This window comes from Phoenix dactylifera, chromosome 5, assembly GCF_051530095.1.
Source record: "Phoenix dactylifera cultivar Ajwa chromosome 5, Ajwa_hap1_PhDact_Kaust_v1.1, whole genome shotgun sequence".
Classification (NCBI taxonomy): domain Eukaryota; kingdom Viridiplantae; phylum Streptophyta; class Magnoliopsida; order Arecales; family Arecaceae; genus Phoenix; species Phoenix dactylifera.
The window spans coordinates 17,087,507-17,099,608 of NC_143194.1; positions in this window are offsets into that span (position 1 = coordinate 17,087,507).

Genomic DNA, 12,102 nt, shown 5'->3' on the forward strand with positions numbered 1-12,102 from the left:
ACTGACACAAATTATAAAATCTCATAGTTCTAAATATACAGCGGAACAATAAAGATAAAACATCAATTTAAATAAAACCTAATCTAAGATAACTTGTGCCATAATTCTTTTATTCGCTCTCCCATATTGTAAAACCCCGGACCGAGCTAATTCTTCGGATATGTAAAAACAGTAAGAAATCGTATAATGAGCTAGACAGCCCAGTAAGTAATAAATATTTTAACTAGACAATTCATATAATAACATAAAATATAAATACAAATTACGATGAATCAGCATAAAGACATAATCAATTTCTTTTCAAATACAAATTCATTGAAATCTGTATCTTTCAAATATCTATATACATAATCATAAATCCAATTCAAAACAAATCACATTCAACTCAACAACCTTTAACTACGACCACACTTATACCCTATGGCTAGGCCAGAAACAGAACCGCACTTATATCCTGCGGAGTGAGCCAGAATACCGCACTTATACCCTGCGGAGTGGGCCAGAATACCACACTTATACCCTGTGATGGGGCCAGAATTGCCAATGCATAATCCCCAATTGGCAGGATCTAGAACATAGGCATGCTGAAAGTTCAAAATCTGATGCACATCAAAATTCTTTTTGTAACATAATAGATATATATCATAGTCCGATCTAAATATGCATATACAATGCAAGAACTGTAAATATATCCAAAAAATATTATTCCAATTCACATATCTATTTTTCATTCAAATCATCATTTCGTAAAATTCATAAATTATATATAAATTCATTAACATTTTATTCGATGCAAAAATAATATTATATAAATGAAGAGTCTAGAGAAGGCAGTTCATTACTTACATCCAACGCGATCCAATTAATCTTCCAAATTCCTCGCAGAACCTAATATCCAAAAATCATATTTTTCTTTTAAAATTCATCACAATATATATAAAACTTAAATTTTAACATTCTCCCAGGGCCGACCCTGCAGAGGTGTCTAGCACCCCGGGTTCAGGTTCGGATATTTATAACAACCCAGGATCTCATCCAAAATGGCTAGCTGGAAGTTATTATTTGGGTTCCTTGATCTATCCTGTATAAGTACCCAAGATCTACCCAACGAATAACCGATGTGGGACTAAACACACGCCCATACGGGTCCTCACACTCCAAGTCTCCCTCGCCCACACACACTGGAACAGTGCATGGTCCACCGACTCGTCCACCTCACAGTCCAAGCACAAGGGAGGAATGCCAACTCCTCGTCTACTCAGCACGTAGCTCGTCGGCAAACGTTCTCAGGCCACCTTCCAGAGGAATAGTGCAACCCTCTGGTGCAACCCAAACCTCCATACCCAGCCACAGTCCGTACCCAACTCTGACTCCTGCTGAAGAACCCGGGAAACATCGTCGACCCCAACCTTGGCTCTGCAAGTGTACTCCATACCCTAACATCTGAACCTGCTAATCCTGAGACAGGAAGGGCTCGTATCTTCTCTGCAAGATGCTCCCCAAATAACTGGCCTAATCTGTCATCATCCCACTCTACCTCCCCCGGTCTCAGGAGGTCGCACACCCGGAGCCCTACAACTCCCTTGCCACTGATCATCGTCGGCCACAGTCTCAATGGGAGTGCATCCACCCATGGGTCCTCTACCACATCAATGCTCCGTCCGTCGCCGATCAGCCACCTAGAATGCGCCAAAGCCATAGGCAGGTACCTCCCAATCACCTGCCACATGAGGGAGCCCCTCCGACTGCCCACCACTCGGCCAACTGAGCCTGCCCGACCATGTCTAGCTAGCTATCATGACCGACTCCAGAAGCTGTGCGGCTCCAGAACAATCGGCATCGCCTGCCGTGCCAGGACTGCCTCGCGCCTCGCCAGTAATGACTGCACTCCCAAACCACCCTCGCTCAGTGGTAAACAGACTCTCTCCTAGGCCACCAGATGTACCCTGTGGCCCCCATAAGGGAGCCCCACAAGAAACTCCGCATGAGCCGCTCGATCCCCGCCAGCACTGTCTTCGGCACAATAGTATGGGCCATAAGATAAATAATCATAGAACAAAGGACTGACCTGACCAGCATCAATCTGCCTATCATAGAGAGTGATGATGCCCTACCAAGAATTTGGTCTGTCTAATAGATTGTTGTGCTAGCATGCTTTTTCTGACTAACTCATGCTTGGGCCGAAAGCTTATGCATTGAATTTTGGCTCAGTATTAGCTCATCCGATTGGTAATTAAGATGAACATGAATGATGATCTTGAGCATAAAAAGAAATGAATTGCAAAGGAGCTAGGCTTGGATCATTCTTGTTCGGCTTAATTAATTTTTTAATGGACTACATCCATAGCTATTGGATTTAAATCTAATGAAGTGATTATTTGCCAATAAATATTCCACTCATCAAATTAATTTCAATGAAGGAAACCTAAGAGTACCCCTAACTCTTTGCATCTTTCACCTTCCCAAATATTCTAGCCATTACCTATCCCTATTGTTTCTCTCACTCACCTAATCCCTCCTCTAACCTAATTCTGCCTTTTTCAGCTCCATAAAGTCTCTTCCGCCTCTTCTCTCGATAAACACAATACTCATTCTTGTTGGTTGTGCATCACTTTTTCACACAACCGGAGCACTAAAGGTGGTACAAGCATTGATCTTGGAGAAGCCTTATCATGCTCCCTCCTTCCACCATTAGTTGGTTTGACTAAGAACTTCAAATCAAAGATTTTAACTCAATATTGGGAAAATGAGAGATTGGAGATTAGAGTTCTAGATTTTCTTGTTTTCCTCTTGTTATCACTGAAAATCAGTCCGACCAAGGTACCAAGCTAGTTGAGCTGGTAGAGAGCTTGGACGATCAGTTGTACAGACCATAGAGGTCAGCCGAAGATCACGATATACATCTAGGGTAGCTATGTGGTTGATATTGTGCTCGGATAGTGAAGGCTCCAATATTGCTTGCTCCCGAGGTGATGCTATAAAGAGATGAGATCGTGCTCAACCCTTCACTAACTCTGAATTTGACCTAAAATAATATAGACGAAGAAGTCCTCTTGTCGGAGAGTGTCCAATGAAGAATTAACATGGTACGAGCAATTTTTTCTAAAGTTAAATTCTTTTCTCTACTACCTTGATGCAGAACGGAGGTGGGTGCTACTGAATTTTTGTGGAAGATGGCTATACCCAAAACCCAAGGGGTTTTTTTGGCGTCTCACCAAGGAAGAAGAAGAGCCTTTGGAGTCTTACCAAAGGGGAAGAAGAAAAGCCTCTTGTCTCTAGATCACAAGCAATTTGCAAGCCAAAATATTTTTCTTTTATTCTTCAACGTCCACCCTTTAAATAGATGGGATGTTGGAACAAAATAGAAAATTAATCTCATGACAAAACTAATAGCTAAAGGACTCCTAACCAAAGTAGGATTTGACCAAGTTCTCTTTTCACACTACATGATGTGGGCCCCTTGATACCACTTGGCGATCAATTACATAGACTCAATTCAATAAACTACAACTCAATTAAGAACTTAATTGACAAAACAAACGAACCAAAAATCAAACCCGAACCTCATGCGCACGCCCTAAGGATTGGACGCCTTGCTCTTGTATCAATTCTCTCCGGCTGAAAAGAACTCGACTCCGTCGAGTTGGGGCTGAAAAGCTCATGTAAATCAAGCAGTCGAGGAGGAGGACCCTAGGCAATCGATAAGTGAAACAAAGTTGCATGGAAAAACTCCGTGTGTGCTGATCCGCTGCACACTTGAATGTGCTGGTGGATGCGAGGCTAATGTGCACGGACTGATGCAGGCTGCCAACTAAAAGGGCATGCTGATATGGGCTAATGCGTGCCGTAATCTGCTAATCCCTTGATCTGAATTTATGAATTCTAGGAAGTAATCTTGAAAATCAGCAAAGAAATACTTTTTTAGACTTACATAAAACTCCTTTGATCGAAGAACCTGAAGATCTAGTAGAAGGTGCTGCTTGTGTTCCTCTCGGTTTTGACTAAAAATCAGATTATTCACATCAAAATCTGATGGCATCTCTTCTGAAATTTCAGAACCATCTAATGCGAACACAGTTCCATCTTCATATTTGATCTCCGCTAAATTTTCTGAACTGTCTTCTTTGGACAATTCTTCTATAGTTACATTAGAAAAATTAACTAAAATAGTATCACCTCTGAAATTTATTTTTCCACGTTGTCTTTCTCCTTGTCCACAACCTTAGTGAGCTTAGGAGAGACTTCGGGGGAAGGAGAAGGAATATCAATGGCAGGGACTATCGGATTACCCCCGCACGTGTTGCGACAATCGCAGCAGAAAGACACGCGCAGGGTCGTTCATCTCATAAACGTTCTAAAAAACATAGATTTCAAAAATTTTCTTGAGTTCTCTTACTCAGATTTATGAAATCTAAAGAAAAGATTAAAATTATAGACTAGAAAAAATTTCAGATCTACTACAATTCTTAATTGTAAAGGATTTATAAAGATCTAATCTTTACCTTAAGTGGGTAGAACTTCTGTTGGCGCTGTGCGAAAGCGTGTGGATCCCTGATATCCGCTGACCTAGGGCATCCCCTAGGGCGTCAGGCTGCGTGGGGAAAGAAGGAAGAAGAGATGAAGAATCACAATCACAAACTAGGATTTTCGTGGAGAAGAAGAGGAAGAGAAGAGAAAACGTGGGAGAAAGTTTTCTGGCAGCTCTTATTTCTCCAGAAAATAAAACAAGTGATAACCCTAAAACTGATTACATCAAGCCTTTATATAGTTTCTCAATTTTAGTCTAATCCCAAGCCAACTCAATCTCCTCCTAAGCCACATTAGAAAGCAATCAACCCAAGTTCATGACTTACATGCTCTCTCCCCTTGAGTCTAAACCTAGCCCAAGAATGACTTAGATCCTTAGGAACATAAATCATGAAGTCCCTAAGCTAGTCAAAGACCAAAAATTCCTGTCATTGACAGAATGGCACGCCTGGCACGGCGTTGGAGTCGACCCCTGCAGATCAGGTGTCGACCTCAATACTTCAGGGGTCGACCCCTCACAGACAGGGGTCGACCCCTCCATGAGACCGACAGAGAAGTGCTCTCTGTCGTCTTCCTGTGATTTCTTGAGGTCGACCCTTCCTTCACTGGGGTCGACCCCAGCTTTCCATGAGTCGACCCCAGCCTTGCAGAAACTGAATTTTGAGCTGGTTTTCTTTGGATGCGCCACACATGAGCCTACAATCTCTACCTTGGCGCTCCAAAGCCTCTGCAAGCTTCTCCTGGTCCATCAATCCTATCAGCATCACACACTTAAGGAAGCCATCCCTTGGAAGAGTCTTGGTCAGTGCATCTACTAGGTTCTCCTTCGTATGAACTTTGGCTAGCTCCACTTCACGTTCTTCCACCAACTCCTTAATCCTGTGGTACCTGATGTCAATATGTTTGGTCTTCGCATCATAGACCGAGTTCTGAACCAAACATAATGCACTCTGGCTATCACAATGCACCCTGACAGCCTCCTGTGCAAATTCCATTTCCAATGCCAATCCTTTCAACCATAGAGCTTCCTTAGCAGCTTCTGTAATGCCAATATACTCCGCTTCCGTTGTAGACAATGCCGTGATTGGTTGCAAGCTTGATCTCCATGACACTGGACCTCCGTTCAAACAAAACAAACCTATGGTAGAACGCCGTGTGTGGGTCTCCTCCGTAATCAGCATCCACAAAACCAATCATCCGGCTCTGGTTCTCCTTGGTCATGTTGGAATTCTTCTCCTTACTACCTTCCTGTCCATAGCAAATACCAACTCCAACTGTGCCCACCAAGTATATGAAAACACCTTTTAGTGCTCTCCAATGCTCTTTGCCAGGGTTAGCCATGAACCTACTGACCTGGCTAACTGCATGTGCAAGATCTGGTCTACAACAAACCATGGCATAGATCACACTCCCAACTCCTGAATCATATGGAATGCTCTTCATCTCCTCAGCTTCCACCTCAGTTTGTGGTGACATTGTCTTCGAAAGACTGACATGACCAGCTATTGGTAATGCCGCCGATTTCGCTCCATCCATGCCATATCTTCTTAAGACCTTTCTGATGTAACCTCTCTGAGATAAAATGCAGCACCTTCTTGGTTCTATCCCTGAGAATCTCCATGCCTAGAATCTTCGTGGCTGGACCCAAATCCTTCATCTCAAATTTTCGAGATAAGGCTACCTTCAAGTCTTCCTCAATTCCTCTACTTCTGCAAGCAATCAGCATGTTATCTACATACAAGAGTAGATATTATGTAGACTCATCCTCAAGAGTCTTCACATAGACACAAGGGTCATACTCACATCTGGTCATACCAATACTCCTCACATATGTGTCGAACCGCAAGTACCATTGCCTTGATGATTGCTTCAACCCATAGAGTGATCTCTGCAGCAAACAGACCTTTCCTTCTGACCCTGGCTCATCAAACCCCTTGGGCTGCTCCATATAAATCTTCTCCTCCAAATTCCCATGGAGGAAGGCTATTTTAACATCCATTTGCTCCAACTCCAAATCCTGGATGGCAACAATGCTCAACAGCATCCAAATAGAAGTATGTCGAACAACTGGGGAGAATACTTCATTATATCAATGCCCTCCTTCTAGGAGTATCCCTTAGCCACTAACCTGGCCTTGTATCCGATGCCTTCTCTATCTGAAAGTCCTTCCTTGTATTGGAACACTCACTTGCATCCAATGGGCTTCTTTCCACTTGGCAACTGCACCAACTGCCAAGTCTGATTTTTCTGGAAAGACTACATCTCCTCTGCCATAGCTTGGACCCACCTATCGCTATCCTGGCGTGCCAATGCCTCCTCATAGGTCTTCAGGTCTCCATTCACAGCAACCAATGCATAAGACATGGTTTCGCCAAAACCATACCTCTCCGGCTGCTTCACAATCCGCTTAGGCTTGTGCAATGCGACTCCGATGCTTCTGCTGGGATCTTGTTCCTTCCTTTGCACATCTCGTCTCCACATGTGGAGGCACCTCTGACTGGTGCTCCACCTAAATTTCATGTCCTTCTTGTGCACCTGCAAAAGGTAAAACTGAATAAGAAGTTAGCTATCCAACCCTGTCCGGTTGGTTCTCCCCCGCTCTTCTTTCACCCTTTGCATCTTTAGGACTGAATTCTCATCAAAGACCATATCCCTACAGCCGATAACCCTTGACTCCACGCGGATATCCTATGAACACCATCTTTCGTGACTTGGCATCCAACTTGCTCCGCTCACTGGGATCAATGTGCACAAATGCCGTGCACCCAAATACTCTAAGATGGCCAACCTCCACCTTCTTTCCAGACCATAGCTCCTTTGGAATCCTCCCATCTAACTTTGTATGAGGAGATCGATTCACCAAGTAGCAGGCTGTGTCTACTGTATCCATCCAAAACACCTTGGGAAGCCCTGTCTGCAATCTCATACATCTAGCTTTCGGCCACCCCATTCTGTTGAGGAGTCTTCCTTACTGAAAATTGCCTCTTGATCCCACAATCTTCGCAAAATCTTAGAAACTCCTTACTTGTGAATTCGCCATCATTGTCGGACCGCACACACTTCACGCAGCATTTCTTCTCTTTCTCTACCTCTGCCCTCCAGGCTTTGAACTTAGAGAAGACCTCTGACTTTTTTCTCAAGAAGTACACCCAAACTCTCCTTGAAAAGTCATCAATAAGGGTTAGAAAATACCTTGCCCTATTTCTCGCTGTGACCGGGGCCGGTCCCCAAACATCCGTGTGCACTAGCTCCAGGGGACCACCACTGCGTGTAGTACTGGTAGCAAACTTCACCCTGTGTTGCTTTTCCAACTGGCAAGGCTCACAAACCTCTGGAACTCCTCCATCCAGATCTGATATCAGTCCATCTTTGCTCAGCATCTTCATACCACGATCTCCCATGTGGCCCAAGCGGTAATGCCACAAACGATATGCTTCCTGCTGGCCCTGTGCCACTGCTGCTATTTCGGGTCCCCCACACACCACGAACCCTTCCATCGTGTACAAATTATTCTCCAACCTCCTCCCCTTCATCACAATGATGGCTCCTGTGGATATATTCAAAATACCACTCCTGGAACGGTAACAAAAGCTGTAATCATTCTTCTCCAAGTAGCCAAGTGACACTAGATTCTTTTTCAGATCCGGGACGTGCTTTACATTGGTAAGAGCCCGCACCATCCCATCAAACATCCTCACCTTGATGGTCCCAATGCCGGCCACCTTGCAAGGATGATCATCTCCTAGTGTCACACTCCCCTCATCGATTTTGGTGTATGTAGCAAACCAAGACCGATTTGGTGTGTAGTGATGAGAGCAGGCTGAATCCATTGTTCAGATATCCGTGTTGTTCCTGTGATCATCCGAAACTACCAAAAGGTCATCCTCCACCTTGAGATCAGCCACGACACTGACTGAATCCTTGCCATTCTTCTCTCCCTGAAGCTTCTTCCAAAGCGGACTATTCCGCTTCAAGTGTCCTGCTTCATTGCACTTGTAGCATCTGAACTCTTTCTTGCCTTTTTTGGATTTTGATCATCCCCTTTGCTTGCTCCGTTCCTTCCCTTTCCCAGGCCTCTCTCCGACAGTAAGACCTTCCTGAGGAACTCCATCCTTTGTCAATCTTTCTCTTTGCTCATTTGACCTTAGCACAGAAATTATGTCTTCATAATTCAGCGTCTCCTTCCCATATAGCAAAGTAGTAATCAAAGGATCATAAGAACCTGGCAGCGAGCAAAGCAAGAGTAGAGATCTATCCTCCTCTTCCATCTTCACTCCAAGGGTCTGCAAGTCATTGCAAACCTGGTCAAACCTCTGAATATGAAGAACAATATCTCCATCTTCATGCATCCGAAGGCTGTACAATTGTTTCTTTAACATCAGCTTGTTGCACATATTCTTCCCTATATACATGGTATGCAACTTTGTCCATAATCCCTTGGGTGTCTTCTCCTCTAGGAAGCTGTACAAGGCTGAATCCGCCAAGCATCCTCTGATGGCAGCACAAGCCCTTTTCTCTAAAGAAAACCATTCCTTATCTGTCATACCCTCCGGCCTGTCCTCCAAGGCCGAATCCAAATAGTTCTGCACCAAGAGATCCTCCATCCGAACCTTCCACATAGAGAAGCTTCCCTTTCCATTAAACTTCTCAAACTCCACCTTCATGTTATTGTTCATGGTTGGCCAGACCACAATCACAAATAAACACAAATTTGATTTGAGAAATTACCTTGAAGGGAGATGAGCGGACTACTTTCCTCTTGATGTCTTTCCTTCGTTTCTTCTTTCCCACGCCAAAATCTTGCTCTGATACCAATTGTTGGCGCTGTGCGGAAGCGTGTGGATCCCTGATATCCGCTAACCTAGGGCGTCCCCTAGAGCGTCAGGCCGCGTGGGGAAAGAAGGAAGAAGAGATGAAGAATCACAATCACAAACTAGGGTTTTCGTGGAGAAGAAGAGGAAGAGAAGAGAGAATGTGGGATTCTAGCAAAAAAAAAAAAAAAGAGAGAATGTGGGAGAAAGTTTTCTGGCGGCTCTTATTTGTCTAGGAAATAATACAAGTGATAACCCTAAAACTGATTACATCAAGCTTTTATATAGGCTCTCAATTTTAGTCTAATCCCAAGCCAACTCAATCTCCCCCTAAGCCACATTAGAAAGCACTCAACCCAAGTCCATGACTTACATGTTCTCTCCCCTTGAGTCTAAACCTAGCCCAAGAATGACTTAGACCCTTATGAACATAAATCATGAAGTCCCTAAGCCAGTCAAAGACCAAAAATTCTTGTCATTGATAAAATGGCACGCCTGGCACGGCGTTGGAGTCGACCCCTGTAGATCAGGTGTTGACCTCAATACTTCAGGGGTCGACCCCTCCATGAGACCGACAGAGAAGTGCTCTCTGTCGTCTCCCTGTGACTTCTTGAGGTCGACCCTTCCTTCACTGGGGTCGACCTCAGCTCTTCATGGGTCGACCCCAGCTTTTCATGGGTCGACCCCAACCTTGCAGAAACTGAATTTTGAGCTGGTTTTTCTTTGGATGCGCCACACATGAGCCTACAACTTTACCACTATCTGATGATCATTGGATTTGGTTCGCTTGAAGCCGCGCAAGCGTCCGGCCTCTATAGGTATCCACACGAGGTAGATCATTCCAAACTGCTTGATCTCACCGGGGTGCTAGCTCTCTTGCAGAGATCGCTTTGATGGCTGATATCCTCTCCCTTTAATCAACTCCTTGATTACTTTGAGAGGAAGAAGAAGGAGAACGAAGAAGGACGAAAAGGAGGAAGTGGAAGACACCTCTTCTTCTTTCTTTGCTCGCGCCAGGGAGGATGAAGGGGAAGGGGTGGGCGGCTGAATGAAGGCTCCAATCCTACTTGTGTCCCACGCCAGGCCCCCTTTTATAGGCATCTCATGCCCACACAAATAAGGAATAATCTCAATGATAAATCACTCCTTTATTCATTCCTCCAAAATCTACCATACCCCTTACTTAATTCTATCACACCCCTTACTTAAAAAAGATTGGAGAGAATCTAAGGAGTGTGCTTGCACTATATGGCAATTCGTGTGAACATGGAGGAGGAGGAGGGGCGGATGCACCTCCTCTTGGCGTGTGGACCAAAAAGGAAAGGAGGGGCTGACACCCCTCCTTCATTTGGGCATGTGAGAAGGAGGGGCGGACGCCCCTTCCTCTTTCCTTCTTTGCCTCACACGTATGAAGAAAGGGATCCTTCCCTTCCTTTCATGCATGGGTCTCCTAATCCAATTAGGAATTACATGGTCCCACTTGATCAATTAAATCCTAATCCAATTAGAACCTAATGTGTCCTCCAAATTGATTCATATGAATCGTAATCCACTAGGATCCAAATTGGACTTCATGAATTAAGTTTCTTATTTAATAAGGAGTTCTAATTAATTAGATCTTCCCATCCTTATCCAATATGGTTAAGCCTAATTTAATTAGGTCCAATTTAATCAATTAAATTGCAATCCAATTGCAAATCCTTCTTCTTTAACTCACTAACTCCTAGTGGGTTAAACCAATTGTCAATCAAATTGACAATCAAGATCAATTACGATTCTAAATCACAATCCAACCGTCAGAACGATCAAAACCTCTAATGTGTGTGACCCCGTAGTTTCTATTCTATTTGATAGTGAGATATATTATGATCTCTATCATAATATCATTGAAACTCCATTCAATGGGTTGAAACAATTTCAACTCTACTCATCAGGGTTCACTGATCATCAAGTGAATGCCTTTGAGTCCCCACAATCTACTAGTGACACCTAGCAGCATATAATGGCAATCCAGCAGAACGGAATAGATGAACCTCTAGGTGAAGTTAGCATATGATACAATACCTCTATCGTGGATCTCGACATGACGGAGGTTATGGATAACTCGTTAAACCCCATCGTCTTTCTTATGTCAAATTTATTTGACTCAAGTTCGAGATTGGAAAATTCTTTTTCCAGAACTGTCCTGGCCAAGATCTTTCGAACTTAGTCTCATAAATCACATAGGATCACTCCTATTCTATCAAGATCGATAAATCCCATCTAGTTGCAATCCTAATTCGATAGTAAACCTACTGCAGCCAATCTGCACCAAAAGGACCCTTAGGGCCCATATTTATGTGCTCGTCAAACTACAACAACCTCACCGTGATTCACTGAAGCATTGCAGGTCTAAGTACTAGTCATACAACTGTAGCATCAAGTAAATCACTAACGAGTGGATGGACATCCAAGTGACTTATTGTTTTGGTCAGGCTCAGTACCCTTGTTCTCTAACAAGCACTTGTACAATCACTCTAGTGTCTCCACACTGTGGACTTAAGACTCGTCCATCAAGAAAAGTGATTTGTGCACTAATCTCATCAGATGGATCACCGTCCTTCGTGATGATCCATCGATCTGGAGTAATTCAGGAATTAACTACCGAATGATACATGTCTTAAATTCTCGACTCTTGAGAATATGTGTTATTATCTTATTAATTCCTAGGACGATTTATGAACACCTAATAACATGCATGAACAAAATGCCCAATTTTATTAAT